Source organism: Pleurodeles waltl, chromosome 4_1 (genome assembly GCF_031143425.1).
Source record: "Pleurodeles waltl isolate 20211129_DDA chromosome 4_1, aPleWal1.hap1.20221129, whole genome shotgun sequence".
Lineage (NCBI taxonomy): Eukaryota > Metazoa > Chordata > Amphibia > Caudata > Salamandridae > Pleurodeles > Pleurodeles waltl.
In genome coordinates this window covers 138,477,046-138,496,948 of record NC_090442.1, presented here as the reverse complement: position 1 = coordinate 138,496,948, position 19,903 = coordinate 138,477,046, and positions in this window count along the sequence as shown.

Here is a 19,903-nt window from a genome sequence, read left to right as displayed (position 1 = left end):
GTTGGAGAAGGGCAATGGAGACACTAATGTGACAATTGATAGTGAAAAGAAAGTTGATGCATCAGTCAGTAATAAGAAATATTTTGAATTACGCATAAGGAGGAGTCCTTATAAATCCAAGGACTATATATATATATATATATAAAAATATTTGAGTGTGACTGTGTGTGCACTAGGTAATTTGTATTAATTTGCATTTTCCTACAGTTGTTGTTTAGTTTAACAACTTTCTTGTCAATTTAAAAAAAGGGGAAAATGTTGTGTTTTAGTACCGTAAATTATATGTTGAAATAATTCCATGAAGACGATTGCCGTTCCAGAAACTTGAGGAAGTGGATGGCCTGCCAGGCATTGGATGGTTGTAATTGAACTGTAGAATTTTCAATAAATGGACTGGATTACTTCACAAGAATGACCATATTCCAGACATGCCTAACAGCATTGAAACTCTAGCAGATGAGAGTGCATACGCTATCAGACCATCTGACCACGGATTGTGACGTTATACCTGGATTCCCAAACCTCAAGGTGTTGCGAGCATGCTAAAACTGGACCACTGGCAGGCAGATTCGGGCACCTACACAAAAGTGGGAAATCTAGGGCTTTAAGTGCTATATATAAACTGGGGGTTCTCTAAACCTTTCAAAGGGGTGTGACCTTTGCAATTAAGGACGTTGCCTAAACTACGTGAACTCAAATGTCTGCCAAATGTATACATTTTAATTAAAAAAAGTATATGGAAATATCAAGCAAGAATACATTTATTCATCATAAGCAATATAACATTTACAAGGGGTATGCAGAAAGGAGTGTTGTAATGCAAATCATTTATATTAATTGTGAGCATGAAAATCCTTAGACATATATTGCTGAATTTCTCAAGACCCTAAGAGCTGTTCACTGTGCTTAATTTGCTCATATTTCTCACAACATTGTTACTCAGCAGTTTGTCTCCCTGTTTTAGCCAACCCTCTACATACATCTTTGTATGAAATGCTTCAAGTGGAGGACCACTGAGTTTTAACCACAATCATGAACAAAATGAACTTACTAGATACCCTTGTTGGAGAAGCAATCCGGTTTATTGTGATGGAAACCCCACTAAGTCTGCATCACTTGCTGGCAGCCTTTCCACCCAAGCAACTATTGTTTTCAGTGCTTCACAGGACCTCTCGCCACTAAGGGGGTCATTCCGACCCTGGCGGTCCATGACCGCCAGGGCCGGGGACCGCGGAAGCACCGCCAACAGGCTGGCGGTGCTTCCTGGGCCATTCTGACCGCGGCGGTAAAGCCGCGGTCAGAAAAGGGGAACCGCGGTTTCCCGCCGGTTTACCCCTGGCCCAGGGAATCCTCCATGGCGGCGCTGCTTGCAGCGCCGCGATGGGGTTTCCGACCCCCTTCCCGCCATCCTGTTCCAAACAGGATGGCGGGAACGGGTGTCGTGGGGCCCCTGGGGGCCCCTGCACTGCCCATGCCACTGCATGGGCAGTGCAGGGGCCCCCTAACAGGGCCTCATAAAGATTTTCAGTGTCTGCTTTGCAGACACTGAAAATCGCGATGGGTGCCACTGCACCCGTCGCACCCCTGCAACTCCGCCGGCTCCATTCGGAGCCGGCATCCTCGTTGCAGGGTCTTTCCCGCTGGGCCGGTGGGCGGCCTTTTGGCGGTCGACCGCCGGCCCAGCGGGAAAGCCAGAATGGCCGCCGCGGTGCGGTCATTCGGCGGTGACCGCATGGCGGGCGGCGACCGCTGCCCGCCGCGGTCAGAATGACCGCCTAAATCTCTGAACAGTTTGAAAGTTTGAATTGTCTCTCTTGCTGGCAGCTGAAACTTTAAACATAGCTTCTGGATTTTTGGTTCATCATGAAGATTACATCCATTACCAGCAGGCAGATTTTGTACATCTACCACAAAGAAGCTGGCTATAAGTTCCTTCTCAGAATGCAAGGCACATATTTGCAGCCATACTGATCAATTGTCTTTGATTGAATGCAACAGGTGCCTCTTCCCTGGGAAAGGGGTATATTCTTCAATTTCAACTGCTCTCTCAGCTGCAGAAGCAAACTTACCTTGTGAATCCTTAATTGATATAAATATTTGTGCTCAAATTAGCAAAATCTGTGGGCATTAGCAACTGTGATGTCCCTCCACCTTAAAGAATGTGATGTTTTTGAATTCCTGCAAGGTATCACACATTACCCTCCAAACATTTATCAAATGGGCAAGATGTGAGTATCTTTAAGAAATACTTACTCTAGTTTCTTATACATCTGGAACTGTCTTTGGAAGCATAATCAAAATGTTTATACAAGGTAGGAAAGGAGTTCCAAACAGCTTTCTGTAACTTGATGCTACCCATCTGCTATCAAGATTTTTCCACATGTTCTGTACCTGTACACCCAGGTCTCTGACAGCTAGCTTAAGCTCCTTTTGTTTTAGGTGGCATGCCGTATGTGGCATACAATGATTCTGAGACTTCTGAAATGGTTGGCCCCTGTCACCTCATCAATTATATCAGCCACAGCAAGTTCTAAACTGTGGGTCAGACAGTGCCATGACAATAGAGGATTTGGAAATTGTGTTTTCAGCATTGCTACTGCTTCTCCTTTTTACCCAAACACTACTGCTGCTCCTTCGCAAAACTGTTGCAACCTCCTAATTTAGGAGGGCAGGGGGAAGCACACCAGGTTACCTCTCATCATCCTCAAGGATTAATGCATATTGCATCCCCTTCAGAGAAATGGAGAACAGACAGGTGTCTCTCACTCTTCTCTGTGACGGGTTATGCTCATCCAGATTAGGACAGTGTTGTGAGTCAGGTAACCCAGGCAGTTAAACTTCTATCCGCAGGGATTATATGTACACGTGTGAATCCTCACCCTGGCTCCTAGAAATAGTAGACACACACAGTTATTAGTATTTTACAGTAAACTTTATCTCAGGAGATGCCTTATAGAATAAGATGTATATTAGGAAAATCCAAAATTATCTTATATCGTACATTCATACATCCCAACTAGTTGTAATAAATCCCTATATAACACCAGAAGGTAGTTACAGATAGGACCTAGTTTCCATTGGAAGAACGTTTTTTGTTTTGCCAATAACTTTAGCGCCACTTGACGAATCATCCTGAACATTTCAAAACTTACACATTGCTCAGTTCAGCTGCTGTTTTGAAAGTTTCGGGGTGATCCATCAAGTTGGGGCCGAGAAAAAGGGGGGGGCCGAAAACACATTTTCATATAGGGATTTTGAACATGACTACAGCACAAACTGCTGGAAGGAATTACACCAAATTTGGCAGAAAGCTAGCCCTTGGTCCAGAAAGCATGCTTTTCATGAGTTGGTGTAAATCAATTCAGTGGTTTAGGAGAAATTAGAGTTTAAAAAATATAGATATCTAAAGATGTGTATTGTCCGCAGGTCCCTGTGCTGATATCTGATTGGCTGCCAACACTTCAAGAAGGTAGTGTTGGCAGCCATCTTGGGAATCTGCTTCAGCCGAGTCTGGGGAAAAAGTAAGAAAAGGGGCCAGGGTAGAGTCACTCTGACCCCTTAGCTCTGGTGCTGGGGTCCTAGAGAGACCTCTCCAGGGCTAGAAAGCTTTTTTTTTTTAAAATCTCTGAAAAATCAGCGGACCTGAATCTGTGGATTTTTTTGGGATTTAAAAAAAAAAGAGAGTGGTCTCCCTCCTTTTTGTTTTAGCTGACCCCTGGGTGGGCCAGGTCCGGGGACATTCAGAAAGGAGGGGGGTGCTCACAGCCCCTCATTGGACTTAAAGTAGCCCCGGGGACCACCACCTCCCTGTGGCGTTTTATGTTACAGATGCGGGGGCCGTGCAGCCCACCTGCGACCCAGAGGCCACCACCTCCCTGGGGAAAATGCTTTATTTCTGTAGGGGAGGTCCGATGGACTCCCCTACAGCCCCAGGGACCACCACCTCCCTGAGGCGATAGATAACATATGTGCGGGGAATTACCACCTCCCTGAGGCAAAAAGCTTTATTTGTGTGGGGGAGGCCTAATGGCCCCATCACAGCCCCAGACACCACCACCTCCCTGGGGTGCTTGATAAAATATGTGCAGGGGCTGTGCAGCCCCCCATGCTCCAAGGACTGTCACCTCCCCAGGGCTTGAACTTAATGTGATGCGGAGGCTGCCCAGCATCCCCACAGCCCCATGACCACCACCTCTCCAGGGCTATTTCTTGTTGGAGAAGGGGCCATTTGCCCCCCCTCAAGGAGCCACTAATAGCCCTGGAGACCACTACCCCCAGGGCTGGTGCCTGCCATGTCCTCGGGTCCCCACCCCCGGGACATAGCTGTTTACTGTGACTAAGTCACCACAAACACTCCACTCTGAGTAAGCGAGAGCTGTCAAACAGCTCCTACTTAGTTAAAGCGGAGGTTACCTCTGTTTCCCTGCCTATGGGCAGTTAAACAGATGAAACAATTGCTTTTGCAGACAGGGAGCTGCATGTTTTCCAGCTTCCTGTGAACAAATGCAATGCCAGCTCCACGGGAAGCGGGGAGCCAGCTGGGACCGTTGGGGCCCTGAGGATCCCCCCATGGTCCTCAGCGCGCACTGGGTGCATTGATGGTGGGGCCCAGGGGATGGGGTCCCTGGGGCCAAAATAGGCTGGGAGAAGGGGCCACCCTCCCAACCCAAAAAATTAATTAGGTTGGCCACAGGAGATTGGTCCCCGGGGGGCATGCAGACCTGCAGCCAGCTACTGCTGTACATGGCCAAAGGCTGTGTGCAGGGTGAGGTTGGGTGGTTTGGGGTGTTTGCCACAGGGACTGATGAACTTCTATGGTTTTGTACATTTAAAATGTGAGCCTAACTATAACGTCCCTGTAACCTTTTTTTCTTAATTGAATATATATATTATATATATTCAATTAAAAAAAAGGTTACAGGGATATATATATATATATATATATATATATATATATATATATACATTTATATATATATATATATATATATATATTTTTTTTTTTTTTTTTTTTTTTAATTGGCTGCATAGTTATTGTATTAGCTGATCAGTAAGTAATCTCCCTAGCTATTTTATACCAAGCCATGAATCTATCCTGGCATCCTAGCATATATTTGAAAACTCTCATGCCTGAAGTCAGATAGTTGCCCTGTGGTATCTCGTCTCCTGCAATCAGCCTCCATGTCTGCTTCTCCCAGATTTTGGGGTTCGCTTTTTACCCTTCTTCTCAGTGATTCTCTGTTGAGATGGGATGTTGAGTAGCTTTGCTGTCTTTCGTATGTGCACTGTGAGGAATAAACAATGTATTAGAGAGATCTTGAAAAGGAAAGCAAATGCATCTAACTGTTCTTCTTTCTTCCAGATTCTTTCTTTCTGAGGCTGTCTGGACTTGTAATGTTATTCACTCACACATAGCTTACTGGACAACAGAATGGAGGATTCCTCTCTGCTGCATTCTGTTATTTTTGTTAGTGCAACTAATGTCACCCCATTGCTAAAATATTATGGAAACTGCACACTCTGTTAGTTACCATGTTTATTAGTTATCTAGGTCCTAATTCTTGTACGTATACACTCTACAAGTAAATTATACAATTAGGCTTGGATTGTAAGGGACATGTATGGATTATCAGGAAAGCCCTGCCACACACATCAACACAGCACAATCAAGATATCATGTAATAATCTTATTGAAATACCCAATTTTAAGCAAGCACTAGCTCAGGAGAGCTGTCTTTACAACATGGCCAGTTGTTTCTTACAACTCAAGAAGACCAAAATGGATTATTACTAGTGTATTTTAATTGTCAGAAATACCACAAAGGAAGCTGAATAATTTTGAGGAATTACTAATGGTTGTGCTCTCATCAAGAAACCCTGCACATTTTGGTTTGTTTTGTCTGATATAACAGGCCAATATTTTTGCATTTCTACTGCAGTGTGTTTAATTATTTCAGTTGCTGTCACATCTCTATGCATCACACAGCACATTGCCTTGCCAGTCTTTGTCTGAAAGTGTATTAAATTATAGTGGACTGTGACTGGGCTATTCTTTTCTCTCAGGTAATAGGCAGTGTCAAATACCCTGCATGTGGTCTCCTGATGTTTGGCATTGCTTTCATGTATTGTTCCCACCAATGCATTGTTCTGTTTTCTTTTAAGAATTTCTTCAACAACCAAGTAAGCAGCACTCACCTTATGCACCATCATCTTCTTCTGGAGCTGTTTCTGTCTCAAAGCTTGACTTTCACCAGAGGAACCAACCTTTTCATTTGCCCGCTTAGGAATCATGACTGGGGTGTTATTGTGCACAGTAGATCAACTGTTATTTATATCCTGAAGAACAACCATCATGGCCTGATGTCAGGTGCAGCCATATATATTCCTCTTGAAAGTAGTGCTACTGTTTTGTGTACCAGGAATTAGGGACTTAGAGAACTTCTGCCCCTCGTACGTGTTAAAATCCTTGTGAATGTGGATAGTTGTCGGCAGGCCCTAGACCTAGAATGTTCTCACTCTGCAGAGTTGTGCTAGCTTCTTCACTAGTTTGCTGACCTGGACAGCCTCCTCTGTAATACATTGTCGCTCCAGTGGTGGTAGGAAGTGAAACACTGAAGACTGTAGACTTAAGTTCTGTTAGAAATGGGGTCTCTGGCTGGCAGTCAGTTTGCACTCTGTCCAAGCAGGGACCCTCACTCTAGTCAGGGCATTGGAGATACACACTTAGATAACCCCTGCTCACCCACTTGGTAGCTTGGCACAAGGAGTCAGGCTTATCCCAAAGGGAATGTGTGAAGTATTTGTATCAACACACAGTAATGGAGGGAAAACACTACAAAATGGACACCACGTCAGTTTAGAATAATTGCCAATATTTCTCTAAATCAAACAAGATCAAAACAACAAAAATCCAACATATACAATTCAAGATATGAATTTTTAAAATAAAAAGAGTCTTATTTCATAGAAAACAATGGCAACGTTTTTTACACAAAGTACCTGGATTGCGTCAAAAATAAAGCTGCATGGGCGAGCGTGCATCGAAAAAGTCAGCAATGCGTTGATTCGCAACTGAGGCCATGCATCGATTCTTCTCTGGTCGGGTAGGTGATGTGTAATTTTTCTCTCCTGCAAGACAGCGATGCGTTGATTTCCGGACGTGGCACCTCGGATCCACACAGGTTCACGATGATGCGTGTGTGGCCGCATGGTGATTGAAAAACCTCGCTGTAAGGGGTTGCGTCGTTTTTACCGCCGCAATGCAGGTGATGCATAGAAATTTTCCGGCCTGTGTGTGGATTTCAGTCCTTTTTCTACCAGGTTCACCTTTCAATGGCCCAGGGACTGTATAGGGCACCACTTGGCAGGCAGGAGTCTCAGCAGAGCGTCCAAGTGCTGGCAGAGGAAGTCTTTGATGGTCTTGAGACTTCAAAACAGGAGGCAAGCTCAGTCTAAGCCCTTTGAGATTCTTCACAAGCAGAAATATACCACAAAGTCCAGTCTTTGTCCTCTTTCAGGCAGAAGCAGCAACTGCAGGCCAACCCAGAAAATCACAGTCACAGGCAAAGGGGCAATACTCCTGGTACTTCTCCTCCAGGTCTTCATCTCTTCTCTTTGGCAGAGGTTCCTCTTGGTTCCAGAAGTAATCTGAAAATCTGGGGTTTTGAGTCCGCTACTTATACCCCTTTATGCCTTTGAAGTAGGCAAACCTCAAAGGAAAGTCTCTGTTGTTCACAAGATCCTGCCTTGCCCAGGCCTGGCTACAGACTCACACCAGGGGGTTGGAGACTGCATTGTGTGAGGGCAGACACAACCCATTCAGGTGTAAGTGACCACTCCTCCCTCCACTCTAGCCCAGATGGCCTATCAGGATATACAGGCTACACCCCAGCTCCCTCTGCCTCACTGTCTAGTGGAGATTCACAAACAGCCAAACTGTCAGTCTGAGCCAGACAGGGAATACACAAGCAGGCAGAGTCACAGAATAGTTTAAGTAAGAAAATGCCCACGTTCTAAGAGTGGCATTTTCAAACTGACAATTTAAACATAAACTTTACCAAAATATGTATTTTTAAAGTGTGAGTTCAGAGACCCTAAACTCCACATCTCTATCTGATCCCAGAGGGAAACTGCACTTAAAAGATATTTAAAGGCAGCCCCCATGTTAACCTATGAGAGAGATAGCGCTTGCAATAGTGAAAACCGAATTTGGCAGTATTTCACTTTTAGGACATGTAAAATACATCAGTACATGTCCCACATTTAACCATACACTGCACCCTGTCCACGAGGCTACCTCGGGCCTACCTTAGGGGTGCCTAACATGTATAAAAAGGGAAGGTTTGGGCCTGGAAAGTGGATACACATGCCAGATCGAATTGGCAGGTTAAACTGCACACACAGACACTGCAGTGGCAGGTCTGAGCCATGTTGACAGGGCTACTCAGGTGGGTGGCACAACCAGTGCCGTTTGATTTACAGGCCCTGGGTACCTCTAGTGCACTTTACTAGGCACTTAAGAGTAAATCACCTTTGCCAATCATGGAAAAGCCAATTACACATACACTTTACACTGGGAGCACATACACTTTAGCACTGGTAAGCAGTGGTAAAGCGCACAGAGTAGCAAAACCAGCAAAAATAGAGTCCAGCACAGTCAAAACATGGGAAGCAGATGCAAAAAAGACAGGGGCGACCACGCCAAGGATGCCAGGTTTAACAAGTTCAATCCAGGAAAATTACTAGAGCCACATTAAATTTAGATATTCCTTCTCGAAGGTTGGGGTGATGTATCTGAAAAGGAAATAAACATCTTCTTCTTTACCAAGACAATCAGGCCTTGCATCTCACACTGAGAAAATGTAGCTTCCTATCTGCAGCCAAAAGGGAATAATATATTCCAGTGATCGATTAAACATGGGTAAGGTAACATATGGCAAGCAGATGTTCCTCTTGATATTGCACTGCTCCTGGAAGGATCTCCCATTTTGCAGTATGTTTTATTACAACATTATTTCACCAATTCAATATTTCAATTTGAAATAATCTCAAGAAAATACTGTTCATCCAGATTTAGGTCTATGTACTGCTCATTGCTATTGTTCCATGGTTTTATGCACTGACAATTGTGGCCCATATGGGAAATGTGGCATAAAGAGATAAAGTAGCTAAGAGGGTTACATACACTTTAAAAGCCCTGCCGAGCAGACAGCACAATTCATCATGGAGCCTTAAACCACACTGCTTATTACAATCTCAAATAATGGCCTGCGGTAACAAGTGTAAAGAAATTACAATTGCAAATTCACAATGGGCCAATGGTAGCATGTTTCCAGTTGAAGCTGCCTATACCTTTTCCTCAGTATCCCAAGCCTGTAAGGAGGACAAGAAAAATACCAGGAAAAGGAATTATGTATAGACATTTATTTATTAATGTTTTGGATCTACTTTACAGGCAAACAAAAGTGAGGAGAAAAGGGAGATTTGGGAGGGGGAAAAGAGAGAAGAGAACTAGGGAGGCAGAGAGAGAGCTAGAGAGAGAAAAATAAGCAGCAGGCTCTGATGACCTGGCCCATACAGGATCTTGAATGGCAACAGGCAGGGACACAGTAACTCGAAGAGGAGGTAGCAGGCATATGTATCCCAATAGGGCCCAGGATGCTGGTCAGCAGGCACAGAAAGTGGTCCTACATCTGTCTGACAATAGAAGCAGCAGGCTAGCAAAGACTGACCCCTACAGGATCTTGAAGAGAGGCAGCAGACAGAGGGCCTGATTTAGATCTTGGCGGTAACGGTCCCACCTTCAAGTTTTCAACTGAAAACCCACCCGCTGTCATGACGGTCCACCCACCACATTTAGATGTTGGCGGTCACATAGGCAAGACCTGCCATCTCTGCCAAGAAAAACTGCCTACGTCAATGGCACTATTGGGAATAGTGGCTGATGGCGGGACTCCAGCCATCTTTCCCACCGTGCAAATTTAGATGTGCCTTAGCGGCAAGCTAAAACTGGCAGTCGGACCGCCAAATGTGAGTTGGCGGATTGGGGATGGGAGGTTGGGGAATGAGGTAGAAACACCTTTTTCCCCAAATCAACTTCCGCTTTTGACTGGACAGGACTAGACAACACCTCCCATCGCTAATTCCCTGGACTCATGGAAAAAACATGACCCTCCTCCTCCCACGTCGACTGACTTGAAGGTAGGGACACCGCATTGCCAGGTTACATTGGGTGGGTACTGCACGAGAGATGAGGACAACTGCAGGCATATACTTGTCACAGTAATTTTTATAAATCACTACGTCATGCATATGTCGAGTACACAATTGGACATACATGGATGGGGACACACTGGCACAACATGCATATTGCACACATACGCAACTGTCATTGTGATGTCACCATTCATTGCCAAATGAATGGTGGCACCACAATGATGGTACAATCACACTTGTCATCTGTGTCCCTGTGTGCGCATTGCAAGGGGACCTGTACTGGTAAGGTTGTGCTACCTGTTGTGTATGTGAGACAGTATGTGTATGTTTGTGTGCGGTTGGATTGGCAGGTTAAGGTGGCGGGAGCTAGAGGGGTAATGTGTTTGTGTCTGTATGTGTGCAACTTGCATGTGCGATCGATGTTGTATATGCTGTGTTGCTGTGTGCAACATTCAGGTGAGTGTTGTGTGGCAGACATTGTCAAGATGTGTGTAGTTGTGCCTTGTGTGAGTGTGTTTGTGTAGCTGAGTGTGTAGTTGTGTTGGTTGCTGTGGTTGTGTCATGTGTGGGTGTAGTGTCAATAGTGTGTGTTGTGTCATGGATGTATGGCAATGTGTTATCTCAGTATATACGGGTTGTGTGGTGTTAGAATTCCACTGTATGATGGTGTGTATATGGTGTGTTGAGTCGTGTGTTGTGCATGGGGACACAAATGGCTGAGGTAGAGTATGTGTATGTGACTTTCCTGTATTCCATAGCCACTGCCATTGTCCATTGAGTCCAGTGAGGGTCTCCCACCATCAGCAATCTGCCGGTATGACACCGCCTGCACAGCTGACACATCTAAATCTGAGGCCGCCTGTCTGACTGCTAGGAAGGGCGCTCCGTTGTGGCGGTTTTCGGCTCAACAGCGGTACATCTCAATTCAATGGGGGAGACACTGTGACTTGATGGTGTTTTTGGGTCCGCCACTGACGCAGCTTGGTGGTAGTACTGTGAAGATCTAAATAAGGCCCAGAGATATAAGCAACAAGCCCTCACAGTGCCTCGAAGAGGGGGCAGCAGACAGAAATAGTGGACCTAGACAGCACCTCCAAGGGGCGGCAGAAAATAAAGTTCAAGTATACATAGAGCCTTTAAGGGGTGCAGCAGAAACATGCAGTGGGTCCCTACAAGGCACACAGCAGGATTAGGAGGCACAGAAAGCACACCTCAGGAGGGTCCAGAATGCTTCTGAATCCTGGACCACATAGAACTTCAAAGGGAGTGGGGTGCAAACAAACAGTGGGCAAACACAACTCCTCCAATAAGGATAGCAGAAACAAACAGCAGGCCCACACTGGGCCTTGACATGGGTCAGCAAAAGCAGACATCAAAACAAAGTCCATCACCCAAGTGCCATCCAACTCTGCAACTCTCTTCACTCCACAGTTGATTCTACTGAACTGTGCACACCCTTGCAAAGCAGGTGTTCCCGGGGAGGAAGGCCTTGCTGCATGGCAGGTACACCCTATGCTGGTGAATTCCAGGTCTGTCGACGTTGCTGAAAGATAGCAAAAAGAGGAGCACCCTAGGCTCTCCTCCTCCTGTTACAGTACCTCTTTCGAGGGGCTTAGGGTGGTTTGATAGTGGCAGAAGTGTAATATTACGTGAGCCAGGAACCCACCTCCTGACCCCCAGGGATGTTTTTTTGCTCGGCCAGTATTGGTTGCTGTGTGTGGAAATGATGGGCAGAGAGCTCAGCTGTTTAATGAAGGTATGAATACAGAGCCTTTTAAGCTGCCTGGTTGCCAAAGGCATATTGTGGGCTTATCAAGAATACTGCAGAGTCTTGCAGCCCTCTCATTGCTTACCATTGCTGACTATTGGTTGGCTTTAATGTTATTCTCATTTTCCTGCTTTTTACTCGTGTCCTAGGTTGACAATTCTGTGTATGACCTTCCCATGGAGCATTTCCTATCTACCATCTCTTTGATTGGCTAGGTCCTATGCTTCCACTGCATGCTTTTAGGGAACTACATTTTAGGTCTCACCTGCAGACAGCACATGCGCTTTCGCTGTGAGTGGTATGGTTTACTATGAGCGGCTTGCCCATTTCTCATTGGTTATTGACCTCTTTGTCACCCTTCTTTGCTGCCTCATACTTGGCAAGCGCATGCCAGTGATAGAGCGGTCCGTACTAATAATTTACCTGTGTCCGGACGCTCTTTAGGCCGATGAATCTTTTGACTAAGTGGGAACTCTCTGTACTCTTAATCAATCAATTTCATTAAAATCAATAATCAATAACGAACATAAGCAATACCTTGTTCGACATAACACTTAACAATTAATCCAGAATACATTTCGGCGAACCCTGACCTTTCAGCCAGGAATAACCACACCAGTTTATTGCAAAGTTAGTGAATTTTATTTCCCTATATTAGCAAAGCTAGCACTATATAAATGTGTCTCAACACCAAATGATAAACATATATGAACATTAATAGCTGTCCATAACGGCGAAACAAGTGCAATCTATGTAGCATTTGAATCACAAGGCATTCGATAATAGCAATGCAAATCACTAATACGATAATCTGTAATGAACTAATCGCATACATTTAGTCAGCATAACAAGATCTCAAATTGCATCGTGCAACATATGGAATCCTCGTCTAACCTCAAATTAGCATCGGCATGTGGGACTTCATGCAAAAACAATTTAGCAACATTAATTTAGAAAACTCCTAGCTAGGGATCTTACCAAAATCAGCAGTTGGTTACCTAAAAGAAACACAATGCAATTTTACAATTTCCTTTCATATTTACCAATTACGATCAGCATACAAGGAAGTCTTCGTCTCACAGGTACCGTACTTCGGTCAGCATGGGTACCGTTTCGATCAGCATAGGACGGGCTAAGGGGCAGGGGTGGACGGGGCAGTTGCCTCACGGCGGCAAGGTAAAACTACTACTTCATGCAAAGGGATCAAATCAAAGTTAAAGTCTCTAGGGCCAGAATCATTTTAAAGTCTCTTTCTCTCGATTAGAGAAAGAATCAAAGTCTCTCAAAATGGCGTCGCAGCAAAGTGGGCCATAATAGCTACGAAGTCAAAATGGCGGGCATGGGCGATGTCCAATAATGGCTGTAGTGGCGCAATGGCTGGTAATGGCGGTAATGAATCTGATTTCTTCTCGTGCACCTGGTTTTTATAGACAACAGTTCGAATCCAGTAGGGTCTCCATTGGAGGGTTCATAGGTTAGCTTCAAATTAACCAATCAAAAACGACAGTTCTCAAGCTTTTACTTAAGCATACATTATCCTTGGAGATGGGTACGCAAGTTGCAACATTGTCTACCAATTAGCTCACTTTCAGAGCCTCCATTGTCCGCACCTGCAAATCGACCTTGAAGTAAGGAGAAAATATGCCAGGCTGGCACGAAACCTTAAGATAAGCATGTGAACAGTTTCTGTGGAAAAGTACAGCTTCAAGCAAAAATACACGTTTATTAGCACAGTGGAAAAATACGAGCACCTAAACCGTGAGACCGGGCAACTAGGCCAGAGCCTCCGCTAAAGTCATGCTAAGCTAAAGCAATTCAAACAAGCAAATCGTAGCACACGTTTATGATTATGTCGGATTAGTGTAATTCGAATACACCACGTTATATAAAGCTCGCGTATAAATGATGGCAAACTACTCTGAGGGCACATTTTGTCCCCGTACAATCTTTATTAGTTCGGTTAAAGTCACACATGATTATTTCACATTACGTTTACGCTTTAATAAATCAAAACCTTCATTTTCTGCTTCATCAATCCCTCCTCTGATGACTACTTGTCATCATACCAAACCATGCCCACAAATTTGATTACATTAAAATTCTGTCAGTTCTCTTTTCCTCTTAGTTCCCCTAGTTTGCGCTTTGTATTCTTCTGCCATTCTTTTCATAATTTTCTCTTCTTTTCTTCTTTTAATTCTTTCCATAATCATTATTATTCCCCTTTTTATTCCCCAAATTCCAAATACACAAATTATTATTATTAATATCCCCTCTATTATTTTTAGCAATATTCCATTCCAAATTCCCCCAATCCAATGACCCACTGAAGCAAGTCCCTTTCCAACCTTCTCCCACACTCCTGGTTCTTTCAATTCCTTTAAATCTGCACTTTCTTTTGTTAGATTAGCAAGCATAGTTGTAATCTTCACACTATTGTCAGGTATATATGTACAACAGTGTCGTGCACCAAGCATTTTGCAAACGCCTCCATCCTTTGCTAAAAGAATGTCTAAAGCAAGCCTATTTTGAAGAGTCATAGCTCTTTCCGCTGCAAGTTCAGCATCTATCAGGATTATAGCACCTGAAAACTTTGTCAACATGTTATCCACTATAGTAGACAACTTTCTTATCTTGATGGAATTCAACACAACTCCCAATGAAGGAATCATGGCTCCAAATATATCTCCTACCACAGCAGCCGCGGTCTCTCTTTTCTGGATACGATGGGATCCAGATGTCTTTTGAATCATCGATACGTCATCCAGCTGATAAACCTTTGGGAATACTATACCCAAATAACATCTCCCCCACCATCCCTTTGGAAGACGATAATAGGCATTATACCCACAAATGTAATATACACCTGGAATGACAGGGTCAAGTCCGTTCATCATGAATGTCCATTTGGCCTTAAAGATAAAGGTATGTTTACACTCACTTGCTCCTACAAAAATATTGTCATAATAGGATTCACCTCGATATATACAAAATTTCCCTACATGCCAAGCATCTAAAGCTATTTTCCCTTGTGTCTTTATCGCAGCAAAATCATAATTATCTACTGAAGTCCTCTCATGTAACTCTTTTTCTAATTTCGCCTTCATTTGTGCCCTTCTATCATCTGTGCGATCTAAAAAGCTTATTTCTACTGCAGAGACTGAGCAAGTTAAGTTCTCCCTATGAGCATGAGCCGTTTCAAAAGGTTGCATTGGCTCGAAAAATTCCCTCATTATCTTAGCATCCCAATCTTTAGCAATCTGGCTTAGCTGCGCTATTATAGGAACATAAGCAAAAGTAACATCATAATTCGAGTAAAAATACTGTATGTTAGTTTGACCATAAAACCTAGACATTACTATACTACATGTAATCCCGTATGTAAGAGGCATGTGGTGATAAGTTACCCCTTCCTTTACTGATGTCGGTATCTGTGTACACACATAACAATCCTTCGCATCCATAGTCTCAACATACTCTGTTAGCAAGCGATAGAAAACGTTATACGAAAGCTCTTTCTTATCGTGCAAGAGCCTCTCATCCAATGCTAGTCTTTTCAATGGTGTTAGTTCAGTGACAGTAACAGGAGCAAAAGTAGAAGTCTCAATATTCTCACTCTCACCCTTTCCATGCATTCCAAGCACGATTGCCATTATTATTAGTACACATGTAATTACCAAGCCTATACACACATATTTACAATATTTCTTTCTATTTTTTTGCGTAGCGTACCTAGTCATGATCTGTATAGAATCAGAGAGCTAGAAGCACCTATAAATGAAACTATTTAGCGATTCAGTTACAAAGCTGAACGAGCGCAAGGTTCACACCGTCTTCTTCAAAAGGTCAGTCACTTATCGGTTAGCAGCATTTGTCTCAATTCGGCAATAACTCAGTCTTTATCTGTTTAGCAAGTCTCATCCGGTTTAGCAATGTCTCAGCTGGTTGTTTCTTTCACGTTAGATTGGAGCAAGCAATATCATTTACTATTCTTTCAATCGACAGAGTCTATGAAATTTTTATTTTCTATTGGTATCTCTTCTTCTTCTTCGTTCTCGATGCTTAGAGATACAAACTCGTCAGTCCAATCGTCATTGACTGCATATGCCCATTCAGGACCGGAATATCTCCTGTTTGGTATCCTTTTCCTTTTCAATTTTGCTTCTCTTTTCGACTCTGCCTCGCTGGCACTTTCCTCTTTTGTCAAGTCTTTTTCCTCACTTGACAATTGTTCCACGACAGTCACTTCCTTTCTTTTCTCTTTCACTTTTGGCCTTCCTCCTTCGTTCAAACTTTCTTTACCCCTGTCTTTTATTGGTGAGATACTTAGTCTTCTCTTTGCACCGTGTCCATTCGATGGACCTGCAGTCTTTTCTGTGGAAGCTTGAACCTTTTCCTTTTGTTCTGCCTCGTTCCCTCCTTCTGGGGAATCAATCACGTTCTCTTTTTCCTTTTCTGTATCGTCTGCTTCTGGGAAAGCCCTCCTCTGACCAGGCTCTCCTGCCTTTTCACCTTTTTCGAGCCCTTCGTCACTGTTATTTTCTTCAGGCTCTTTATCACTCTCAGCTGCTTCAGGCTCCTTGTCACCTTCAGCTGCTTCAGGCTTTTTGCTACCCTCAGCTGCTTCAGGTTCTTTGTCACCTTCAGCTTCTTCGTCGCTGTCTGAACTTTCTCCTTGGTCTTCCCCAAGTGAGTCGGACTCTTCGCCCTCCAATAATATCTCTCTCTCTCCTGCTTCTGCCTGTTCGCCTTCAGTTCGGTTTTGTTCTGTCTCAGCACTCAGCACTGTTTTATCAGGCACTGGCAGTTTCAGCGCTTCAACTTCCTCATCTGTGGGACACAACACCTTCTTTGTGTGACTGGCGTGAATCCAGTTGGGAACCCCCGCACACTTCACAGCGGTAGTTGTCGTCAGGATCACTTGGAAAGGGCCTTTCCAACGGGGTTCCAGACACGACTTTCTCACGTGCTTCTTTACCACGACCCAGTCACCTGCTTTCAGTGCGTGTCCTGGACCATGGATCGGTGGCAAGGTGGTCGCTTCCACCTGGTGAGAGAAAGAGCGAACCACGTCAGCCAGACCCTTGCAGTAGTCTAACACCATATCATCTGTAATATTCAAAAGCGCGTTTGCGGGAACTGCAGGAAGTCTCATAGCCCTGCCCATGAGAATTTCATGCAGAGACAATCCAGTCTTTCTATCAGGGGTGTTTCTCATTGACATTAGCACTAAGGGCAATGCGTCAGGCCATTTCAAATTTGTCGATGCACATATTTTCGCCATTCTTGATTTCAGCGTACCATTCATCTGCTCCACCAGTCCTGATGCTTCAGGGCGATAGCTACAATGCAGCTTTTGCTCAATGTTCAGCGCTTTGCAGAGTAACTTTATCACCTCGTTATTGAAGTGACTTCCCCTATCTGATTCTAAAGAGATCGGGAATCCGAAACGTGGTATCAACTCCCTCAACAATAGCTTCGCAACTGTAAGGCTGTCATTTCTACGTGTGGGGTATGCCTCAATCCAGTGACTAAAAATGCACACAATCACCAACACATATTTCAGACCTCCATGAACAGGCATCTCAATGAAGTCCATCTGCATTCGACTAAAAGGCCCGCTTGCCCTACCAATGTGGCTCGCGTTCACAACTGTTCCCTTTCCTGGGTTCATCTGCTGGCAAGTGACACATCGATGGCAAACTGCTTCTGCAGCTTGACGAAATCTGGGGTTGAACCAATCAGTTTTGAACAATCTTATCATGGCATCTCTCCCTAGGTGAGCCTGCCCATGATAGAACCGTGCAAGCTGTGATAAGAGACCATCTGGCAAAACAAATTGTCCCTCATGTGAAACCCATAACTCGTCTTGTCTCTTTATACATTGTGATTTAATCCAGGAATCTCTTTCATCCTCCCTGACATTATTTTGTAATGCTTTTAATTCATCTATTGTATCTACGACCTTCAAGGCAAATGCTTCAGCTGGTTCGAGTTCTGGCTCATTTATCGTATTCCAATCATCCCTGAGTAATATACAGTTCAAGGCACAAAATCTTGCGACTTGATCCGCATATGCATTTCCCAGAGAAACATAGTCCTGTCCTTTCGTATGAGCACTACACTTTACCACTGCAACTTCGGCTGGCACTTGAATGGCGTGTAACAATTCCCTTATCCTCTCCCCGTTCTTCACTGGGGATCCTGAAGAAGTCAGGAAACCTCTCTGTGACCATAGTTGTCCAAAGTCATGCACAATCCCAAACCCATATTGACTATCAGTGTAAATGGTGACTTTCATCAAGGCAGACAGTTGACATGCTCTGGTAAGGGCTACGAGTTCTGCTACTTGTGCAGAATAGACTCCTTGAAGCCATCCCGCTTCCAAGACACCTGTTACAGTACATACAGCGTATCCTGCTTTCAAAATCCCCATCCCGTCTCTTAGACATGAACCATCAACAAAAAGAATTTGGTCATTTTCATCAAGCTTAGTATCCTTAATGTCCGGTCGGGGTTTTGTGCAAAATTCAGTCACCTGAAGGCAGTCGTGCTCGACGTCTTCAGCGTTCTCAATTTCAGCATTTTCTCCAGGAAGCAAGGTTGCTGGATTCAACGTAGTGCACCTTTTCAGCTGCACGTTCGGTGAGCCCAGAATTATCGTTTCATACCTTGTGAGTCTGGCTCCAGTCATGTGCTGCGTTCGGGAGCGGGTCAAAAGTATCTCAACTGAGTGAGGGACCATGACTGTTACTGGGTGTCCCATCACTATTCCTTCACTCTGAGTGAGGCTGATACCAACTGCTGCTACGGCGCGCAAACACCCTGGAAGTGCTGCTGCGACCGGATCCAAAGTAGCTGAAAAATACGCTACTGGTCTGTTTACGCCACCATGGGCTTGGGTCAGGACAGACAGAGAACATGCATCACGTTCATGACAAAACAATGTGAAAGGCTTCGTGTAATCAGGCATACCTAAAGCTGGAGCCCTGCACATGCATTCTTTCAATGCAACAAAAGCATCCATCTCATCTCCTTTCAACTCAATTTGATCCAAAGCATCCTTCTGGGTCAGTTTCAGTAGAGGCTTCGCTAGAGTCGAGAAGTTGGGAATCCACTGGCGACAGTAACCCACCATTCCCAAAAACTTCCTCACCTCCCTCCTTGTCTTTGGTGGACTCATTTGAAGTACGCTTCTTATTCTTTCCTTCATTATTCTCCGTGACCCTTTCTCTATCTGGTGACCCAAGTATTTCACTTTCTTCTGGCAGAACTGCAATTTGGAAGGAGACACCTTATGTCCATTCCTTCCCAAATGATTCAACAGAGTAATGGTGTCGGCTGTGCAGCCACTTTCTGTCTTTGATGCAACCAATAAATCATCAATGTACTGTACTAGAGTTGACTCGAATGGCAATTCTAATGCTTCCAAATCTTTCTTTAGAATCTGATTGAAGATTGATGGTGACTCAGAAAACCCTTGAGGAATTCGACACCAACTGTATACTCGGTCTAGGAATTTGAAACAAAAGAGGAATTGGCTGTCCTCATGAAGAGGCACAGAAAAGAATGCTTGTGACAAATCGATGACTGAGAACCATTCGGCATCGCAAGGAATTTGAAACATTATCACAGCTGGATTCGGTACGACAGGGCAGCACTTGACTATGATGTCATTTATTTTCCTCAAATCCTGCACGAGTCGGACCTTTCCACTCGGCTTTATTAGTCCCATTATTGGTGAATTACATGGACTGCTTAACACTTCTTTCAGTACCCCCTGCTTTACAAATTCGTCAATGAGTTGAGCAACTTTCATGAGGGTGTCTTGTGGCATGTGGTATTGTGGGGTCTGGGGAAAGATTGCATTGGGCTTTACAGCCACTTTCACTGGTTCCACTCCTTTCATCAATCCCACCTCTT